Source organism: Acinonyx jubatus, chromosome C1 (assembly GCF_027475565.1).
Source record: "Acinonyx jubatus isolate Ajub_Pintada_27869175 chromosome C1, VMU_Ajub_asm_v1.0, whole genome shotgun sequence".
NCBI classification, from domain to species: Eukaryota; Metazoa; Chordata; class Mammalia; order Carnivora; family Felidae; genus Acinonyx; species Acinonyx jubatus.
In genome coordinates this window covers 89726723-89746844 of record NC_069381.1, presented here as the reverse complement: position 1 = coordinate 89746844, position 20122 = coordinate 89726723, and the positions used below count along the sequence as shown (strand labels likewise).

At 40.0% G+C, this 20122-nt stretch overlaps 1 long non-coding RNA gene across 2 annotated transcripts in view; it reads left to right on the top strand.

The window, feature by feature from the left end:
• LOC113599221 (uncharacterized) overlaps positions 1–20122 on the top strand; it is an 84552-nt gene that overhangs the window by 9006 nt on the left and 55424 nt on the right. The window contains exon 1 of one of the 2 annotated variants that reach the window (XR_008295104.1): positions 8208–8735. The exons of the other annotated variant lie outside the window; for it this stretch is intronic. This is a non-coding gene — a long non-coding RNA (uncharacterized LOC113599221). Of the gene's footprint in view, positions 1–8207; positions 8736–20122 lie in introns of those variants that run through there. 2 annotated transcript variants of the gene reach the window in all.

Sequence of the window (20122 nt, the reverse complement as noted above, 5' to 3'; positions counted from 1 at the left end):
CTTTTAAGTTCATTACCTGTGGCTGTTTCCACTTTTCCACTTTCTCTCCAGCTGCTTTTGGGGTGAGTGCTTTTTCCGTATTCTACCTGCTTCCCCCTTTTCTGTCCTCTCTCCACACGCAAAAGTGGTGCCCTGCCCTCTGTGGCTTCTGTCTCCCCCAGTTCACCTTTCCGTGCCGTGTACCTGCTGAGTTCTTTGGTTCAGGTTGTGCAGATTGTTGTGTTAATCCTCAAATCAGTTTTCTAGGTGTGCAGGATGGTTTAGTGTTGGTCTGGCTGTATTTCATGGACACGGGACACACAAAAAACTTCCATGCTCTCATTCAACAAATATTTAATGAACAGCAGATACTCTGTATCAAAAATGTAGGGGTAAACAAGACAGGCAAAAATCCTTGTTTTTATCGAGATTACATTTTAGAGAATAATCTCTAATTCTCAAAATCTATGGAATATTAGTACCCCTGTTTTCACAATTTGGGAAACTGAGGCACCTAGCAGCTATTCCGTTTCTTATTTATCTTTTGCACTGGATTGTAAAGTCCTTATAGGCAGGAACCAATTCCTTGTATATGTCCACAGTGTCTAGTTGAGCAACATTCGTATAATCATAATATTAATTATTTGATGGTTATTAACATTTATTTCATGCTTTCTATATGCCAGACATAACTCAATCTTCACAAACCTATGCAGTGAATATTATCATTAACCCCATTTAGAAATCAGAAAATAGGCAAAAAGAGGCAAAATGACTTGTCTTTGCTCTACATTATGTGTATTGAAATCAATCCATGTGGTTGCATGTAAGTGTCATTCCTTGATTTCCATTGCCATATAGAATTCGGTTCTTTATTATCTCTACAGTGACTATGGTATACACTGTGCTAAACCTATGAATGACTTTGCATAGGGAATGTAATTCAGCTTCTCCTTTCTTCCATCTCTGTTCTGCGGCTACTATATTTCTATACACCAAAGGAAAAAAAAAAGCATGACAGACATTGTGTTTTTATCTAATCTGTACATGTGTTTTACTCAGAAGCGTTGTGATGTGGGAATTGTTAGTTATGCTGTAGTAGACTGTATTGAAGAATCTTAGTTTGTTCACTTAATATTGTTGAGTTTCTTCCCACAAACCTAGGAGTGTGATGGGCTTTAAGAAAGGGAGGAGGAAGCAGTCTCAGTTTCCATCCTAAGGAGCTCCCAATTGTTGGAGGAGGTCATAGAGAGAACATGAACACTGGTTGATGCTTGAGCTACATCAGGGCAACCAGAAGCTCCTTACCCTTCCTTGTCCTTAGAATGTATATTCTGCCCACTGTTCCCATAGCTGGAGCCACTTCAAGAGTACAGTTTTGAGAGTGTCATGTGTTGTTGAGACCATCTGGACTATATCCAACAGAACCCATTCGAGACCTCTATAAAATGTTAAGATCCTGCCAGGTGGGTGCAGAGATGGACCAGTCCTGTGGCAGCCCAACACAAGCCTTGTATGTAAGTTTTCTTGCTTATCAAACCTACCAGCTACCAGTCTCCTTTCTTCAGGCCCTCTGTGACTGGGGGCAAGTTTCAGATTTCATCTAGGAAACTCTCAGATTTGTGAACCAACAATTGGCAAGCAAGCCAGGAGGCCAGAGAAATGAATCTTGGGAAAAAGGCATGGGAGCAGAACTTCCAAGTTGGCCATCAATCTGTAAGTGAGGAGGGGCAGCATGTACGTTAGATGCTTGTGGACCCTGTATGAGTACAGCAATGCCTTCAAAATGTGTTGGTTTGAGGAACTGGCAAAGAAGGGAAGTGAATGATTGCTGCAGTGGGCTGTTCTCTACTGTGGGTACTCTGGCTGGCTATCAGCGACAAATTATAGAGACTGAAGCCAATTTAGAAAGCTGAAAGAAGAACTGAGTTAAAAAAGGGTATGTGGGTGCCTAGCTTCAGGGCTGGCAGAGAAGGTGGGGGAACAGGACAGTAAGTTGGAGAATTTAGCATACTATTTTGCAAAGCTAGGAGGGTGCAAGCCTCTGTGGATTAAGGTCCAAGTTCTTATGACAAAGCCTGATTGGGGCACTAAGAGGTGGAATCTCCGAGAAAGCCAGGAGAGTGAAGAGGAGGATGTTGTGGTGATTGACAGTGAAACAGACAAAATGTTCCCCGCTGACCAACCCCTAATACAAACACAACAGCACAGTGCAGCCAAAACAACCCCAGCCAGCAGGGCAGACCCCAATTCAGGATACAATCATGATGAAAGAATATACTCCCACTGAGCTTATTGATTTAGCTGCCAAGTTCCAGCAAAAGGCCATGGAAAGTACTCCGATGTAGTAAGTGTGGCTATGAGCTGGGGGGTTGGGGGGCAGTGATGACATTTTTCTGACTATGTAGGAGGCACAGAAAAGGAACAACATCACCACACACCCTGTCCTCTGGCAGGACCTGCATGGTGCTCTGGTGTTCGAGATACTCAGTCTGTTATAGATTGGATTGTTCTAACCCACAGGAGGCCTGGCCCAATAAAGGGGATCTCTCTGGGCACATGGACTGCTGGAAATCTATAGAGGAGGTTCAACAAATTCTCAGGAAGTTGGGAATGAGATAGGCCATCTATACCCCTGTTTTTGCAGGCTCTCATTGGGTCACGTTCACTGCAGGAATGGAAGCCAATATACTTCAGTCTGCGCCCAGGACCTGGTATGGCACACTGGTGTCCATGCTGAGCCTTGTCATGGGACAAGACATTTATGATGTTGGGCAATCCATTGCTAATCTGGGGGACACTAAAAAATCCCAGGAAATTACCAGCTATGGGAAAGACTTGAGACAGAGATGTAACTTGAAAAACCAGAAAGCTCTCCCAATCAGCTGTGAAGGATCCTGTAAAAGTAACTTGGAAACAAATGTGGTTTGACCTCCTGGCTGCCGGACTCCACCTATAAAGGTAGACTGACAACCCAATGCTGTGTTGGTCAACCTGCGGAAAGCCTTAAAACCTGAACAACAGTTCAAACCTGTCCCACCTGCTCCTACCATCCCTGATGCCCCCATCTGCTCCAGCAGGGCCTCAGGGGTACAGTCCTATTTGGGGTGGGGGTCTCCCACACCCCAAGTATAAGATGCAGGCCAAGATTGCCTCTAGGTGAGGGCCATTGGGGGTGACTGGAGGCCTCAAGTTGAGTTCATTATTCACTGATCTCCTTGAAATAAACAAAAGGTGATGGCTCTAGTTGACACGGGGACCAAATATATTCTAATACATGGTAATCCTTAGACGTTTTCTGGCCCCTTCCTCACCATCTATGGTTACAGAAGGTGAATATCCATGGTCAGGAAGTTTCCTTTAACACTGCAAGTTGGGCATCCCCCCCCCCCCTTTAAAATATGGAGTTTTAATCTCTCTAATACCAGAGAACACATTGGGCATTAATATTGTATGAGGGGTGTCTGGGTGGCTCAGTTGGTTAAGCACCTGACTCTTAGTTTCCTCTCAGGACATAATCTCGAGGTTTATGAGTTCGAGGCCCATGTCAGGCTCTGCACTGACAGTGTGGAGCCTGTTTGGGATTCTCTCTTTCTCTCCCCATCTCTCTGTCCCTCCCCTGATCTCTTTCTCTCTTTCCCCCCTCTCAAAATACATACACTTAAAATTAAAAAAAAAATTCTATGAGATCTGCAAAACTCTATCAGTGAATTCTGCCTCTGGGTTAGAGTAATTAAGCCAGTGCTAAAGGGAAACACCAACTGGGAACCAGTTAGTCTACTACCCCCATGAGAAATGGAAACTGTCAAACAATATAAATTGCCTTAGGGCCTAAGAACCTAGGAAAAACTGTCCAAAAACTGCACCAAAGGGGTATTCTGCACTCTGCCGATAGCACTTTTGATAGACCTGTATGGTCAGTGAAAAGTTGGATGGTTCATGGAGGATGACTGTGAAGTACTGAGAATTGAAGAAGGTAGTGCCCCCCATCCCTGCAGCTGTGCCCAACATTGCCACCATCTTAGATACATGGCTATGATCCTAGGAGTGTTCTATGTTGGGCTGGACTTAACAAGTACTATTAAGTACTTTTTTTTTTTTTTTTTTTTTGGGATGAGTACTTGGGCCCACACGGACCAGAGGCGTTTTATTAAGCATGGAAGAGAGGAAAGGAGAAAAGGGCAGTTGTGCCCCGCAGAGAAAAAAAGCCCAGGAGCTTCCGGGTGCTGCCATGGAGCCTCTCTGAGCTCTGACCCTTGCAGCCCCACCCTGTCTTCTTGGAGGGTTGTGGAGTCAGTGGACCTGATAGGCCAGGTCCAGGTAGGCAAGGATGAGGCTCTCAACCAGCTAGGTACAGTCCAGTGGTGGGAAGGCAGCCAAGGGTACTGACCCATGAGGCCCTACACAGCAATGGAGCCATCTCGGAAGTCTGGCTGATGAATCACAAGATCAGTTTGCCTTCACATGGGAAGTTTAACAATGGACTTTTCAAATGCTTTCCCAGGTAAACCTGCAAAGTTCCACCATATGTCATGAGGCCTGTCCCTGTTCTCCTTCCCCACATCAGTAAAATGGGCCCATTACATTGATGATATAATGTTAACATGTGAAGACTTACCTTTGCCATAGGGCATTCTGCAGGCTTTGCTGGAAAATATGTGAGGGAGAAAATAGGTCATGAGATCCCGAAAAGTTCAAGGCTGAGACACCACATAAAGTTTTTGGAAGTCATATGGTCAGGTAAGACATGCATTGTCCCAGGAGCTATGATTGACAAACAACATACAAGCCTACCCAACCCCTAGAAGCACAAAAGAGTTGCAAGCTTTTGAAGGAATTTGGGGGTTTTGGAGGAGTTTTATTACCCACCTGGCATGGTGTCTCCATCCCTTGTACCACTTGGTAAAGAAAAAGCAAATGTGAGATTGGTGATTGAAGCAGCAAGCCACCTTTGGGAGGGCAAAGGAACTAATGAAACACTCTGGGAATACCCCAAGCAGGGCTACCACTTGAGTTGATGTGTTTGTGACTCTGGAAGGCATGGGTTGGGCACTGTGGCAGAGACAATAGAAGGAGAGAGTACTCCTAGGATTTTGGTCCCAGCTCAGAAATCTGATGCACCCCCAACAGCTCCTAGTGGTGTACACAGCATTCCTCCAGGTAGACCCTCTCACAAAGGAGCAGCATATCATGGTAAGACCTTCCCTTCCCATCAAGGGATGAGTTGAGAATATGTTCCATCCACCCATCTCTGGCATGGCTCAAACTTCCGTGTTTACCAAGTGACAAGCCCATTTTCAATAGAGGCAGCCTGTGCACCACTGTCTCTAGAAACTCAGGTCCTGCTGAACCCAAATGTCCCATCAGTTTCCTCTGGTAGCCTGTGTGGCCTGTAGAAAGGAGCTGGGGAAATTCCTGCTGATGCCTAGAATACAGGTGGATCTAGTCAGGCATCTGGATAGAAACAGGAACTAACTGCAACAGTTAGTGGGCTGAACTCAGAGCCATTTGGCTCATACCACTCATGAGCCCTGGCCATTAATGCTTTGCACTGAGAGTTGGGCTGTTCTAACTATATGGCTTGGACAGTGGGAACTGAGGGATGGATGCCCATGAATCAGCCCTTGTGGAGTCAGGATATATGGAAAGACATTTGGGTCTGCCTGCAAGAAACTGAAGTGGTCTTCACTATCTGCCACATCCCGACTCATAAAGTCCTGACTCCTACTGGCAATCAGGAAGCCAATGCCCTAGCTCAGTATAAGCTCTAGCAACTGACCGTTCACTAGGTAGTAGATTGGGTGCATAGAAAGAGTGGCTAACATAGTGGTTGGATGAAATGGCATATTGCTAGGGATGCTGGATTTCCTTTAAAATACAGTGACTTGGTAAATGCAGTAAAGCATTATTTTATGTGTTCTAAATAATGTCCAAGGCAACTGCCAAAGAATTCTGGGGCCATCATCCTAACTCGTGAGGGATTGGCAAACTGATTATACTGACACCTTCACTCTGAGTGAGGGTTCTAAACATGCTTTGATTTGTGTGAACAGTGTTGTCTAGCCTAACCCAAGTTTTCCCTTGTCCCCATGCAAACCAGGCTGCTACTATTAGAGGATTAGAGAACCTGAGTACCATGTGTGGATAATCTTAGCAAACAGATAGTGATTGGGAGGTCACATTTCAAAGGTCATAATATGCAAGACGGAGCAAAAGAACATGACATTGAATAGAGGTTCCATCACCCCTATAACCTATAAGCAGCAAGGTTGGTAGAAAGGAAAAATGGATTATTAGAGCAGCAGATAAAAACACGCATTAACTGTGGGAACTAAAGGATTGCCCCAAGCTCTAATACATTTGAATGCTCATCTAAAATGGCCTGTTACCTCATCTTCCAGACTGCGGACCCTTGCCAAGACACACAAAAATGTAAAGGTATGGAAATGACCATTGCCCAGATCCTCACCAAGGATCAAGATGCTATGCTGCTGAGAACACCAAGCCCCAAGATGCCTGGGAAAGACATTGTCCACTGGAATATGCAATGGGATGGCCCTCAGGATGAATGGGTTACTTTGGATCCCTCGGTGAGGGGGAACTAATCAATTTCCACTGGGATCCTGTTGTCTGGCTGCAAGCCAGAATGAAACATGCACCACTGAAGAAGGGAAGAAGGTGGGGATCCTGGTCTGGCAAATTCGACCCCCTATCTATCTTCTCATGCCTGACGGTGGTGCTTGCTTCAGCCAACATGTATGGTATGCATAACTAAGTCAAATTCCTAAAACTGTAGCTGTCTTAACATCTAAGGATCAGGCCACAAGTATAATTTTTAGAGAAGGAGAAGATCTTCCCATACAAGTTCCTATTAAATGTCTGTCTTTTTGACCTTAGACTTCTGCTGCTCCAGTGGTATCTGGTCATGGACTGGGTACAAGATGGAAATACCTTTCTGCACTGGGTCCCTTCATATGCCTGGCAAATGAATCAGTCCAACCTTTACATGGGAAAGATGCCCCTCAAGCTTAACAGGATTACCATGGTGGGTATCACCACTCCAGGGAAGGGACTGGAAGGCCTAACACAGTACATTAAAGAACAAGCTAGGTCTAGTACTCTCGATTCAACTGGTACCACCAGTACTGATGCAGAAACCTGGCCTGTGATACACACCTGGCCTGTGTATCAATAACACTGGGTGTAGGTAGTCATCTTCTGTCACTCAAATTATACACCCATTCCTAAAAATACCACTAGTAGAGCCATGGGTGGCTACAGTCAGATTTGGGATGGGTTCATCTGGCTTATAGACATTTGAGTCTTGGATTATAGACATTTGAGTACCTGGATACCCCTATTTTGGAAACAGAAGAATCAATTTAAACATAACTGGCTCAATTTAAACATACTGGAGTATGGGATGGATGTCACTGGCCCATTCTGTCACATTACAGGATAGTGACTAGTTTGGCACTAAATGGTCACACTGCCTAGGTATTTCTTGGGTAGTCCCAAATGGGGCCACATGGGTGTGTGACACAAATCTTTGGCCATGGCTTCCACCTGGTTGGTTGGGCCACTGCAACCTAGGTTTTTGGTGGGCACAGGGGAGAATCTGCCCCATGGTAGTGAAAATTGCCAACCTTCCTCTTTGCAAGGTCAAATGGGCATATTCTGTTTTCCACTGGTATAATCATTTGGCTGCCGTCTTTGTCCCCTCCAATGACCTGGAGGACCAGTACACAGAAACCCTTACTACATTCACCCAACAAGGCTTAAATGGTAGCCAGCAAGCCTGTCTTTACTGAACACTGAAATGTCTTTAATGAGAAAAGCTGTCCTCCAAAATAAGAATGGCTTTGAACATTACTGCTGCCTTGCCAAGAGGTACCTGTGTCATTATCCAAAAAAGAAGGTTGTGTGTTCATAACTGATGAGTATGCTAATGTGTCATCTTTATTAAATCATATGAGACACAGTGAATGTTCTGAGTGATCTGACACCCAGCTTAGGGGACTTAGTAAATCAATGGTACGGATCACGGGGCTTTTGGTGGAAAAAGCTGTCACTGATTTGGAGCATCGTTGTCTTAATCTGTGTTTTCTTTTGCATGTAACTGTATTATTGGTATAGTATCTTCCTCCAGGCAGCCAGATAGCTGCCAAAGGAGTCACCTCCATGCTAATGAAACACCTTGCAGACTGCTCAGGTCACACTATAGAAGAGGGGGGCTTATGAGATTATAAGAGCCAGTATAGAGGAGTGAAGTGTTGGAGGAAGTCATTGACAGGATGTGACCACTGATTGACTGAGGAGCTGGACCTCCACAATGGGAGGCTCCTGTCTTTGGAATGTTCCCTCTGCTCACTGTTCCCATAGGTGGAACTATTTTATTTTATTTTATTTTATTTTATTTTATTTTATTTTATTTTATTTTTTTATGATTTTTTAAAATGTTTATATATTTGTTTTGAGAAAGAGAGAGAGAGAGTGCGAGTGGAAGGGACAGAGAGAGAGGGGACAGAGAGAGAATTCCAAGCAGCCTCAGCTCTGTCAGTGCAGAGCCCTACGTGGCCTCATAAACTGTGAGGTCATAACCTGAGCCAAGCTAACTGAGCCACCCAGGCGTCTCTAGGTAGAGCCATTTTAAAAGGACAGAGCCTTGAGCATGTGTTGCTGAAAGCATCTGGAGGGGACAGATGAAGAAACCCAGTTAAGGCCTCTATACAAATTTTCACGATTCTGGAAGGCAGGTAAGGAGATCTGTTCATTTCACAGCAACACAAGAAAAACCTTATAAGGTCTCTTGCTTATTCAACCTGCCATCTACCAATCTGGAGTGGCTGGCCTGTTTCTTCAGTCTTTCCTTGGCCTCTATGAATGGGGGCCATTGTCATGTTTCCCCTGAGAAGCTGCCACAGGTGCAAACCAACAATACCAGGAACTCACTGTCCACTGTTCAGTTTTTTAACCCAGGCTCATCTATGGTTTGCAAATGATGCTGAGTGCCTTTTCAAAAAGGCGAGGATAATTCTTGTATTATCCAGATATCTTTCCTACGTCTCTGCAGATATTTAATTGGCATTGAACCTTGTTGCCATTTTGAGGAACTATTGTGCTACTCTTGTGATGAATACTGTTATGGGGTCTGCTTAGTTTTATATGCCTTAGGATATAATTGGATAGTGTAATGGCCGTACTTAAGAATTCACTTTTATGTATATTAAAGCCCTTTGTAAAGTGCTATGAAATGACAACATAATTGTTATTGTTGTTACTCCCAACAACTGTTGAGCTGATGCTTTCTCAGCATAGTCACCATGAGGAAATACCTGGATGATTGAATCCATTCTTTGTTTTTAAAATGTCCATTGACTTGAAGACTTTTTCCAAGGACAGGAAGCAAAATTTAACACATGCTTCTAGGCTTCTCTTTATATTCTCAAGTATGGTTTACAGCCTCGAGCATGGTTGTCCTTTCTGACAGAACTATCTTTTATCTTCTTTTTACAAGATAAGATTGATCTATTTTTTAAGCTAATACACCACTGACTTTATATCCTTGTTGTAGGCTTTGGGAATAGGTTAAAGCTTCTTTGTGTTGCATTATTTACTGTGCAGCTACATTCAAAAACACAATGAGTATACTGAAATTAATAACTCTAGAAGGGTGCAAAGTGATAGTATTCACAGTCAATTATAGAGATGATCTATTACATTAATATAATACTGATGCTATTTGAATGCAATATAGTGAAGAAAAATAAAGTGGCAGGCTAACAGAATTTCAGTTTTTGAGTTCAGAAAAAAAAAGATAAATGGTTAGCGGGCGTGGTTTAATAGCTCAAATGCATATGCTATAAGCTCTTATTTCAATGTCAGCTCTTAGCAAAGGACACCAGGCAAATGAACTTGAATATCCATTTGATTTACTGGCTTCTTAAAAACTGAATAAGGTTTTATATACTTTGTAAAGACTTACTAGCAAAAAGGATAAGAGGGTGGGTTTTAATGGAGGTAATCCTCTAAGAAATTACTCCTTAGCAGTTAGAAATACAGAAAAGCAAGATAAACTTGAAATAAGCCTGATAAATCCTATCTTACTCATTGTCTTCACTTAATAGGTACCTTGGATCTGGATTAAGCTGTGCTCAGTAGTCACCCTGAGAAATTCTATTCTTTATGTATTCTCTTTCCACTCCTCCTCTTACTGAGCTAATGATTACTTTCCCACCTACAAGTTATGAATGAAGTCACTGAATGCAATTATTGGGTGGAGTTCTTGGATTAAGATCACGGATCTTTAATGAGCCTTCATGGGTTCTATAAATGGTGATTCTCAGACCTGCCTGGGCACCAGAATCACCTATGTAGCTGGTTAGAAATACACATGCCTGGGTCTCCTTCCCATAGGATTGATTCTGTATATCCGGGAGGACCCAGGATAGATGTAGTTTATGATACAGAAAGAGGATTGAGAACCCTTACCATTGTTGGTTCAAAGTACATTTTATTAAGAGGTGGGAATTGAAAAAAAATAAGTACGCTATAACATTAATTTGAATTTATATTATTTTATATATTTTATGCATATAAATTAATTTTTATTATGCAAGTATACCTGTATACTGTAGAAGCATAAGAAAATACAGAAGCACAAGGAGCAAAATAGTTTCAAATATGACCAGTTAATTTTTTAAAAAATACAGATGGACACTGAGATTTTAATTATAGTAAGAGAGCATTTGCCTTTGAAATTAGAAATAGAAATCCAAGGGTGCTCCATAGAGTTGTTGTTCTTGTGTATTGGTTGATGTTCTTTACTGAAGGGAAGATCTTATCCACCCTTTCTTCCTCTACCCAAATATTTTTCTGTTTTTTTTTTCTTCTTCAAGGAATTGGCATATATGAGTTTAATAAGGGGGTTCAGCAAAGCTAATAATGGGCTTTTGGAATTATCAATTCTGGAGACAGACCAAGCTGGTGATGGCAGTTCACTCATTCATTCATTTATCTATTTGACAAATATTTATTGAGCACCTACTAATATGCCAGACACTATGCTATGTGTTGGGAATATTCAATCCCTTCTCTGGAGAAACTTCAGACTCTAGTATAGGATATAGACAGACAAACAGACTGTTTATGTGCTGTGAAAGATATGTATAGGATGTGTTTAGTACACAGATAAGATATATCTAAATCAGAATGGAGAGTCAAGGGGGATGAATATAAAGAAGGGACATAAAAGCAGGGTATCAGAGGTAGAAGACACAGATGGCCATTTAGAGATTTTGGAAATCTTCATCAAGGGGTCTTCACTTACTCTATTTACTGGGAAAGCTCTTCTTTGTTCCCTGATACTATTATTATTTTTTGTAGTATTTTGGTTTCTTTTTCATAGATGCATTATCTTTTATTGTATTTCCAAAGGTCTCAATAATATTTTGAAATTTTCTTTTCCTTGCATAGTTTGTTTCTTCTGAGAAGCATTTTCAGTTTTGTTTGTTTTGGTTCCCGTCTTTCACGGTAGAGTTCACATAGTTCTGAGAAGTCTCTTGCAATCTCCTGCCAGATGAATTATCTATCTGCCTGACTTTCAACTTCTGTGAAGGGCAGGGGGTAGGAACATTGGGGGTGCAGCACTCACAATGTAAACATTCACCAGGGAAAAGGGGTCACCCAGCTAATCTGGTTTTATAATGGTGGGATAACTGGTTCTTAAAAAGATTTTCCACCAGTTTTCATATTTTGACTTTATTTTCACCTACACCTCAGGTAGGGGTGGGAGTGGTGCAGTCACATGGTATAAATGAGGCTGCTTCTGAAAGTTCCCTTACCTGTTTTGCATTTGCCTTCCTGTGCCTGCTGTCAGTTACCATTTGTCAGGTATTTACTTTCTGGCTTCAAAATGTTTGTTATTTTTCTCTAACTCTGCTGTTCTCTTTGTCTTTGTAGCTTTGTGTCTTAAAGCAAAGCAAAACAAATAAAACACAACCATTATGAGATGGTTTCAGAAAGGGGAGAAAGTGAATTCATGTATTCTGTTTGCCTTTTGACCTGCACCTAAGTGCCTCGTTTTTGTAGGATACTGTGCTAAGAATTTAATTAATAATAATTCTAGGTAAAACAGGCATTATTATCATATTACTTTTGCAGATTGGGGAACTGAATTTCAGAGTGATTAAGTGGCCAAAGAACAGACAAATGGCAGAGCTATGGCTAATAAGTGGCTCTCCAATCTGTGGAGTGGTTCACAAAGATGATAAGATTTTGGGCTAGCATTGCTTCACAGACAAGCTCCTTATCCTGTCCCTTATCAGGGTTAACCCTGATCCCAAACCCAGTTTTGGGGACTATGATAGTGAGGGCCTTGAAGAGAACATTGGTCGTGGTATGCCATGCGAGAGGCCCTGTTCCCTAAAGAGCTGACTTTTATCAAGTCTATCATTAGTATGGATCGGACTGTTTTCTGATACAAATTCTTTCTTTTAGGAACTTGACAAAGTTGCATTTTGATGATCTATTTTAGTATTTTGCTAATTATGAAACACAGACCACCTGCTTTCAAAATAAGGTGCTGGAATGGAGAATAATAGAGATGTAAATATGGTGCCTTTTATGGGCAAAAGCAGATTTTTTAGCAGCATGTTTTAAAAAATTAGAAATTTAACAGCTGTTTTACAAAATAAGTGAAATGCTTCCATCTTGCCAAAGAATATGCACAGGTAATTAATTTTAAAGAAAAACTTGTGACCTCATTTGACAGTATTAGCATCACTAAATTAATTAATAAACTAATTTTATCTGTCAAATTATCAACTAGATTCTGAACCTCTGTTCACTAAAAGCACTGCGTTTTTTTTTTTTTAATGAGAAGTAAATATAAATTAATAAGACCAATTTTCTGATGGAGTTTGTGAAATTGACCTCATAGTTTTATGCACATAACTGGTATGGAGTGGAATATACATTACTTTTGTGGTAGGGGCACCTGGGTGGCTCCATCAGCTCAGTATCCAGCTCTTGATTTCGGCTCAGGTCATGACCTCAAGGTTCGTGGGATTGAGCCTCACATCAGGCTATGTGCTAGGGGCCTGCTTGGGATTCTCTTTCTCTCTCTCTCTGTCCCTCCCCTGCTCACACACCCTCTCTCTTAAAATAATAAGCTTTTTAAAACAAATACGCTTTGTGTTAGATGATTTTTTCCAAGTGTAGGCTAATGTAAATGTTCTGAGCAAAATTGAGGTAGACTATATTAAGCTATGATGTGTGGTAGGTTAGATGTATTAAGTGCATTCTTAAAAATGTTTTTTTAAATGTTTGTTTGAGAGAGAGAGAGAGAGGGAGAGAGAGAGGGAGAGAGAGAGAGGGAGAGAGAGAGGGAGGGAGGGAGGACCGGGGGAAGGGCAGAGAGAAAGGGAGACACAGAATCTGAAGCAGGCTCTAGGCTCCCAACTGTCATCACAGAGCCCAATGCAGGGCTCAGACTCCCAAAACATAAGATCATGACCTGAGCTGACATCAGTCGCTTAACCAGCTGAGACACCCAGGCCCCCCAAATGCATTTTTGAAGTATATTTTCTACTTATGATGAGGTTATTAGGTTGCAATCCCATTGTAAGTAAAAGAAGATCTGTACACCAAATTTAAAATACGAAAGAGGAAAAAGAGATACTTGAAAAATCCTATCTCTTCCTACCAGCTTTCCATAATTTCCATGCAAATTTCTTAGCCAGCAAGCAGTTTACCTTGGCCCCTTGTGTGGACAGAATGTTTTTGTCCTCGCAAATTCACCTATTGAAGCCGTACCCCATGATGCCATGGTGTTTGGAGATGGGCCTTTCAGAGGTAATTAGGTTTAGATTAATTCATGAGTGGTGAAAGTCTTATGTTGGGCTTAGTGCCTTATAAGAAGGGAAAGACAGACGTGAGACAGAGACAGAGACAGATTGCCATCTCTTGCTTATGTGAGTTGACAGAACAAAGAAGAGAGCTTTTACCAACACCTTATCGTGCTGGTACCCTGATCTCAGACTTTCAGCCTCCAGAGCTGTGAAAAAATAAATTACTGTATTTAAGTCATCCAGTTCATGCTATTTTGTTATGACAACCCAAGCTGACTAATATACCTCTCAACATTGCTTTTTGTCTTGTTCTAAGCTTCCTCTGTTCTCAGGGTAAAATATATCCCATGGAACCTGAAAAACTTCCTCTTCTCAACACTTGGTAAACCTCTATGTCCCAAATTTTGAGGAGAAGTTTTGAAAATCCAGATTTTTGTATATACTTTTAATATAGAAATATTATCCTATAATATATTTCTATAATGGTCTACCCACAAACAGCACGTTTACAAATTTTGTTTCATTGTGTATGTCCTATCTCCTAAGATCTTTGAAAGGAGTGTCTGTGTCTTATTTTTATTCTATCATTCCCAAAGGTCTAAAATGATTGATAATCAAATACTATATATTCTAGTTGATGCTGAATCTACTTGCTCTTTCTCTGATCACTTTCTTCTTTAGGTAAATTATTCTCAATTACATGCATTCCTCCATTCTTCTTCAATTTTTTTTTTTTTAATTTCATTTGGTTCTCCTTTGATTTTTCAGATTTTGGTGAACTTCTGTTTGGAAACATAGTGGGGGAAATCTGATTGTCCATACTCACCACTTTTTAACCATATATACACTTTTGGACCCAAAGGTGGGAGCATTGGTGTGGAGATCTGTTTTCACACGAGGGCCTTGAATTGTACATAGAAAGGAATTGACAGATACTAAATATAAGGAAGGTTTTCTCCAGTTCTACATTTTCTTTCTGTTTTCATCACCCACTATCTTGATTGATATTTCAACAATAGTGCTGTGCTACTGCTCCGTGGTCCAATTTCTCTCGCTCTCAGTGGGAAGGCTTCTCTTTTATTTATCTATTTGTTCCTATTATGTAGAAATTAAGCTTTAAGTGGCTATACACCTGTTTATTCATTCTGAAAGTGGTATTGCTCACTGTTACTGGTTGTTTTTGATGCTAATACTGCTTCTTGCCTTGTTTTATTTGGAGTCCTGACATGTCTGCAGGTCTACAGTAGCTAATAAATAACAATAATGAATTCTTTACCAGTTCCTGTTCCTCCCTCACCACAATCTTCCTGGAGTCAAAATGGAGAAATGTTTTTTCCTCTCTGGTTTCATATTTGTTATCTACAAAGTGTTCAATCAGGGTGTTTATAAAATGAAGTTAGTTGGCATTTCCATGATGTAGTGCTGATATGATTTTCTTATGATCTATTTTTCTGCAACTGTTTTCCATCATTTGATTTTTAGGATACATAATATGTTTTCATAGTTCAAAATTATATAAAAATGCAAAAAGATACACAGTGAAAAGCTTTATTCCCACCTTTTCTTCCTGTTTCCCCAATCCCTACCTCCAAAGTCTACAGGTAACTACTTTTATTATTTTTTTTATGTATCCTGCCATGTTTATATACATGTAAGTAAATACAAATATAAATATTCTTATTTCTCCTTTTCTTAAACACAAGTTACCATTGTTCTACTTCTTTTACTTTACACTTAACATTACATCTTAGAGCTTTTGCCATATCAAAATACAGAGTTCCATATTGTTTTGTACAGTTGACCGGTATTTCAGTTGATGGAGATGCCATCCTTTATGTAACTAAGGTCTTACTGATGAACATCTGGTTTGTGTCCAGTGTTTTACTAGGACATGCTACCTCCCAACAAAAAACCTCTAACAGACCTTATGTCATATGTATCCAAACAGATTTGTGTATTATAAATCCCCAGAAGTGATAATAATGAGGTCCAAAGGTCTATGCATTTGTGATTTTGTCAGATTTTGGTAAATTGCCTTCCACAGAAGTTTTACCAGTTTATACTTTCAGCAGTAATGTGTGAGAGTGCTATTAGAATTCTCAATTTATCAAGCTTTTGGATTTTGTCAGTCTGACGTGTAAATGTAGTATCTCAGGACAGATTTAATTTGCATTATGAAAGTAGTTGGACATCTTTCCCTATGGTTAAAGCCATGATTATTTCCATTTATGTATGAACTATATGTTGATAGCCCTTACCTATTTTTTCACTGGGTTGTTAGATTTGTTTGACAAGAATAAACATTTATCTGTACTATAAAAATAAAATTGCTTTTTGGTGATTTGAGATTTTTCTTGGCTTATGGTGTTTTTCTATGCTTTTTTTTTTTAGTATTCATTCACATTTATTTATCTTTGTATGGATTTGGGGTTTTGAGATACAATCGAAAGCCCTTTCCTACAAAAGCCCTGTCTCCTGCCCCCAGCCTAAAGCACAATTTTCTTCCACCATTTTATAATTTAATTTTTTTAACATTTAAATTTGTGTTTGATTGGTTGATTCATTCATTAAACAGATGTTTATTGAGTGTCTCTCATGTACTAGGAACTATTTTAAGTACTTGGAATGTATCAGTGATCAAGACAGACAAATATCTTTGCCTATAAAGAGTTCACCTTCTAGTGGAAGGAGATAGATTAGAAACAACAACAACAACAACAACAACAACAACAAAATGAGTAAATTACATAACATGTCAGAAAGTGATGAATGCTGTTAAAATTAAAATAGGAATAATCCATTGAGAGGAACCAGAATACCAAGTGGTGGGTATAAGTTGCAATTTCAAATAAGGTAACTGGTACAGACCTCATTGAGAAGGTAACATCTGAGCAAAGGAAGGAAGGGAGTGACTTTCATGCAGACCTCAGGGAGATGACAGTGCTAGGTTGAGGCTCTAGGTCAGGAACATTCCTGAGAAAGAGCAAGAAGCCAGTGGGACTAGAGTGAAATGAATGGGAAAGAGAATAGTTGAAGAGGAAATCAGAGCTTTCTAGACCCTTGTAAAGGCTTTAGCTTTTACTTGAGTGAAATGAGGAATCACTGAAGAGGTTTGAGCAGAATGATAAATAGGGCATATTTTAAAAGGATAACATCAGGGGATGTAATTATTGAGAAATTAGGGGAAATAATCCAGTTCATACAATAGGTCAGCAAAAATGAGGAGTAATTAGTGATGTAGTCTGATGACAATAGGTTGAAAACTGGGGTGTTTAAGGAAGGAACAGTCTGAAAGCAGCAATAAGGACTGAGGGTTACTTCTATCACTCAGCTCACTGATAGCCTGGTGGCACTAGAGTTATGGGTCAAAACCAGCCATCACTTGAGAGAGCTGTAGAGAATGCAGGGTCCACTGGGCAGAGCCAGGTTTCAGTTAAGTGAAGAAGGTGAAGGAAGAGGATTTTGCTGTTAACAGAGCAAGGAATTTCAAAGGGTGGAGTAGAAGAATTTTGGCCACTGGATGGCCTGGGAGAATGAGACAGAGAAGGGAATGTAGGGATTCTGTGACTGGAGTGTGGGTATTCTGAGTGTGGTGGTAGTCATAAATAGAGATGCTTCATGAAGTAAGTTGAGAATGTTTAAGGCAGGGAGCCCCTTCAGGACTTAAGAGTTTAAACTGGAGAGCAGGGGGGTGGGTGAGTTTCTGATCAAGGGGATAGAGGCCCTAGGAGGTATATTTTTAGACTCTTGACCTTGATTGGACTGAAGGTGGTCTTATATTCAGAATGTGCTATGTCTTGACTCCACGTGGATAGTCTTGAGGGCTTCTGGGGAAGCAGAGTGTTACACAATATATTGGCTGCTTCACTTCTGATTATTAGGAAATTAATCCTGTTTTAATGTGTGAAGTGTGGAACCAACTTCATTTTGTTCTAGACAATTACCAAGTTGGCTCAAAACCCTTTTTTGGATAATCTATATTCCCCCATGGATTTGAGATGGCATTTTAACATACAAATTCCTGTATGTATTCTGGATTTTGTGCATCAATGTATTAATGTATTTACAGTTATTATGATTGATAAAATAAATGTCCTTTAAGAAGTGTTTACATAAGTTATAGAACCCTTTTCTTAATGTGATTTTCTCAAAATGGAAGTCATAAAAAGGTACAACTGTTATTTATCGGAGGGACATGTTAAGTCATTAACATTTCTTTGTTATAAAAGAACTCTTATACCAAAATGTTATGAGAATAACCTTCTTCATTATTTTCCTTCACTGAGTTTATAAATCTGCAGATGGTTGGTCACTGTTTGTTCTGTGCTAGCATGGCCTTCACCATCAAATAATGATACAGCAACACAGCATAATTCCCAGGATTAATCTTATCACAAATTGCCATCTGCCATAAGGTCAGTTAATAATGCAAGGTTGAGCAGGTCTTTCTCTAAAGTATCCAGTAGACCCTGGCAGGGGCCAGTATTACAGTTTCACCTGGGGCATGGTATTTTTGTGCTGCTATCAACAAAGTGAGACTTACAAGTGATTAGTAATAGTGACAAGGGTAGTAAAAACTCACTATAGTAAAAAATTACTACCACTACTACTACTACTTAAATAGGCATCATTTTTTGAGTGCCTTATTAGATGTTTGTTAATGTGCCATGGCTGTTGATGGCGTATGTTTAAAACAATAAGGACTTGTTATTTTGGTTTTACCAAAGAGTACTAAGGCTCTGATAAGTTCGGTACCTTGTGGAAGTCACGTAGCTGGTAAGTGGCAAGCCAGAACTACATAATGTCTGTAGTCTACTCTGAAGCAGAATTTTTTTTGTCTCTTCTCACTTTACTACCAAATATTGTTAATTAATTTATTTTTTAAAATGTTTATTTACTTATTTTGAGAGAGAGGGAGAGAGAAGGGGAGGGACAGAGAGAGGGAGAGAGAGAATCTTAAGCAGGCTCTGCACCATCAGCACAGAGACATAGACGGGGCTCAATCTCATGAACTGTGAGATCATGACCTGAGCTAAAATTAACAGTAGGATGCTCAACGAACTGAGCCACTCAGGCAACCCCTAAATATTCTTTAGATGAGATAAATGATAGAGAAAATCTCATAAAAGACTTTCAAAGCAATTAACATAAACACACCTTATTTTAGTTTTGCAAAAATAATTATGATTGCCATTTAATGTTCATAAAATCAATGTACATATACTTTAATTCATCTGTCATCTATTTATCTATCACCTGTCCATCTGTCTATCCATCTGTCCATCCATCACCTATGATAGAATAAATTTGTATAAATGATTATAAAGATAGCAAACACATGAAGTAAAATATATTATTCTTTTATTTTTTTATATTTTAATGTTTGAGAGAGAAAGAGTACACAAGCAGCAGGGAAGGGCAGAGGGAGAGAGAGAGAAAATCCCAAGCAGTTTCCATACTCAGCGTGGAGCCTGACGTGGGGCTCGATGCCATGACCCTAGGATCATGACCTGAACTGAAATCGAGTCAGATGCTCAACTGACTGAGCCACACAGGCAACCCTAAAGTAAAGTATTCTAAAAAATTGTTTTTAAAAGTGTTTTGTTTGGACCTTGTAAAAACCAAGATGATGGAAACCCCAATGTCAAAATATATAATCGAGTGTCTTTTACCTGGTTATTATAAAACACACACTCAAGAGACAGCAGCTGTATTAATGCTTAAGGGAGCTTAAGAATGAGTCTAGTTTTATCAGATTGTGAGGTCTGTATTCTGATTTCTCACAAGTAATGAGAGGATTTGTAAGAATTTTTTTTTTCATTTCACATTAAATATAACTGGGATTTTAATTTTACAGAGAAAATGTGTTAATTTTCTAAGGCATCAGAAAAAAAAAAGCAGTGCCTTTGTTTTTGTTTTATAAATCACAGTACTGTTTTTTCCTTGACATGAATGTGTTCTGCATATTGTTCAGATTATTGATTTTTACTCAGTATGCTTATGCATTTTGTTCAAAGGCTTTTCTCTTTTTGCATTGTGTTGGGCAATAGGCATTTTTGCCCAGTGTGGGGCAATGTAACAGTCATGGTGACATGAATTCTAATAGAAGATGGATTCCCCATTGTGTTCTAGTTACAAGTGCCTCAGTTCTGTTCCTTGAATATGTTAATCACTCTCTGGCTTTAGGGAATTTGTATTCGTTTCCTGGTCCAAGAATCCATCTACCCCAGATACCCACATCTCTCTTTCCCTTACTTCAGTCAGGATTTCTTTAATCTTTTAACTTCCTAGAG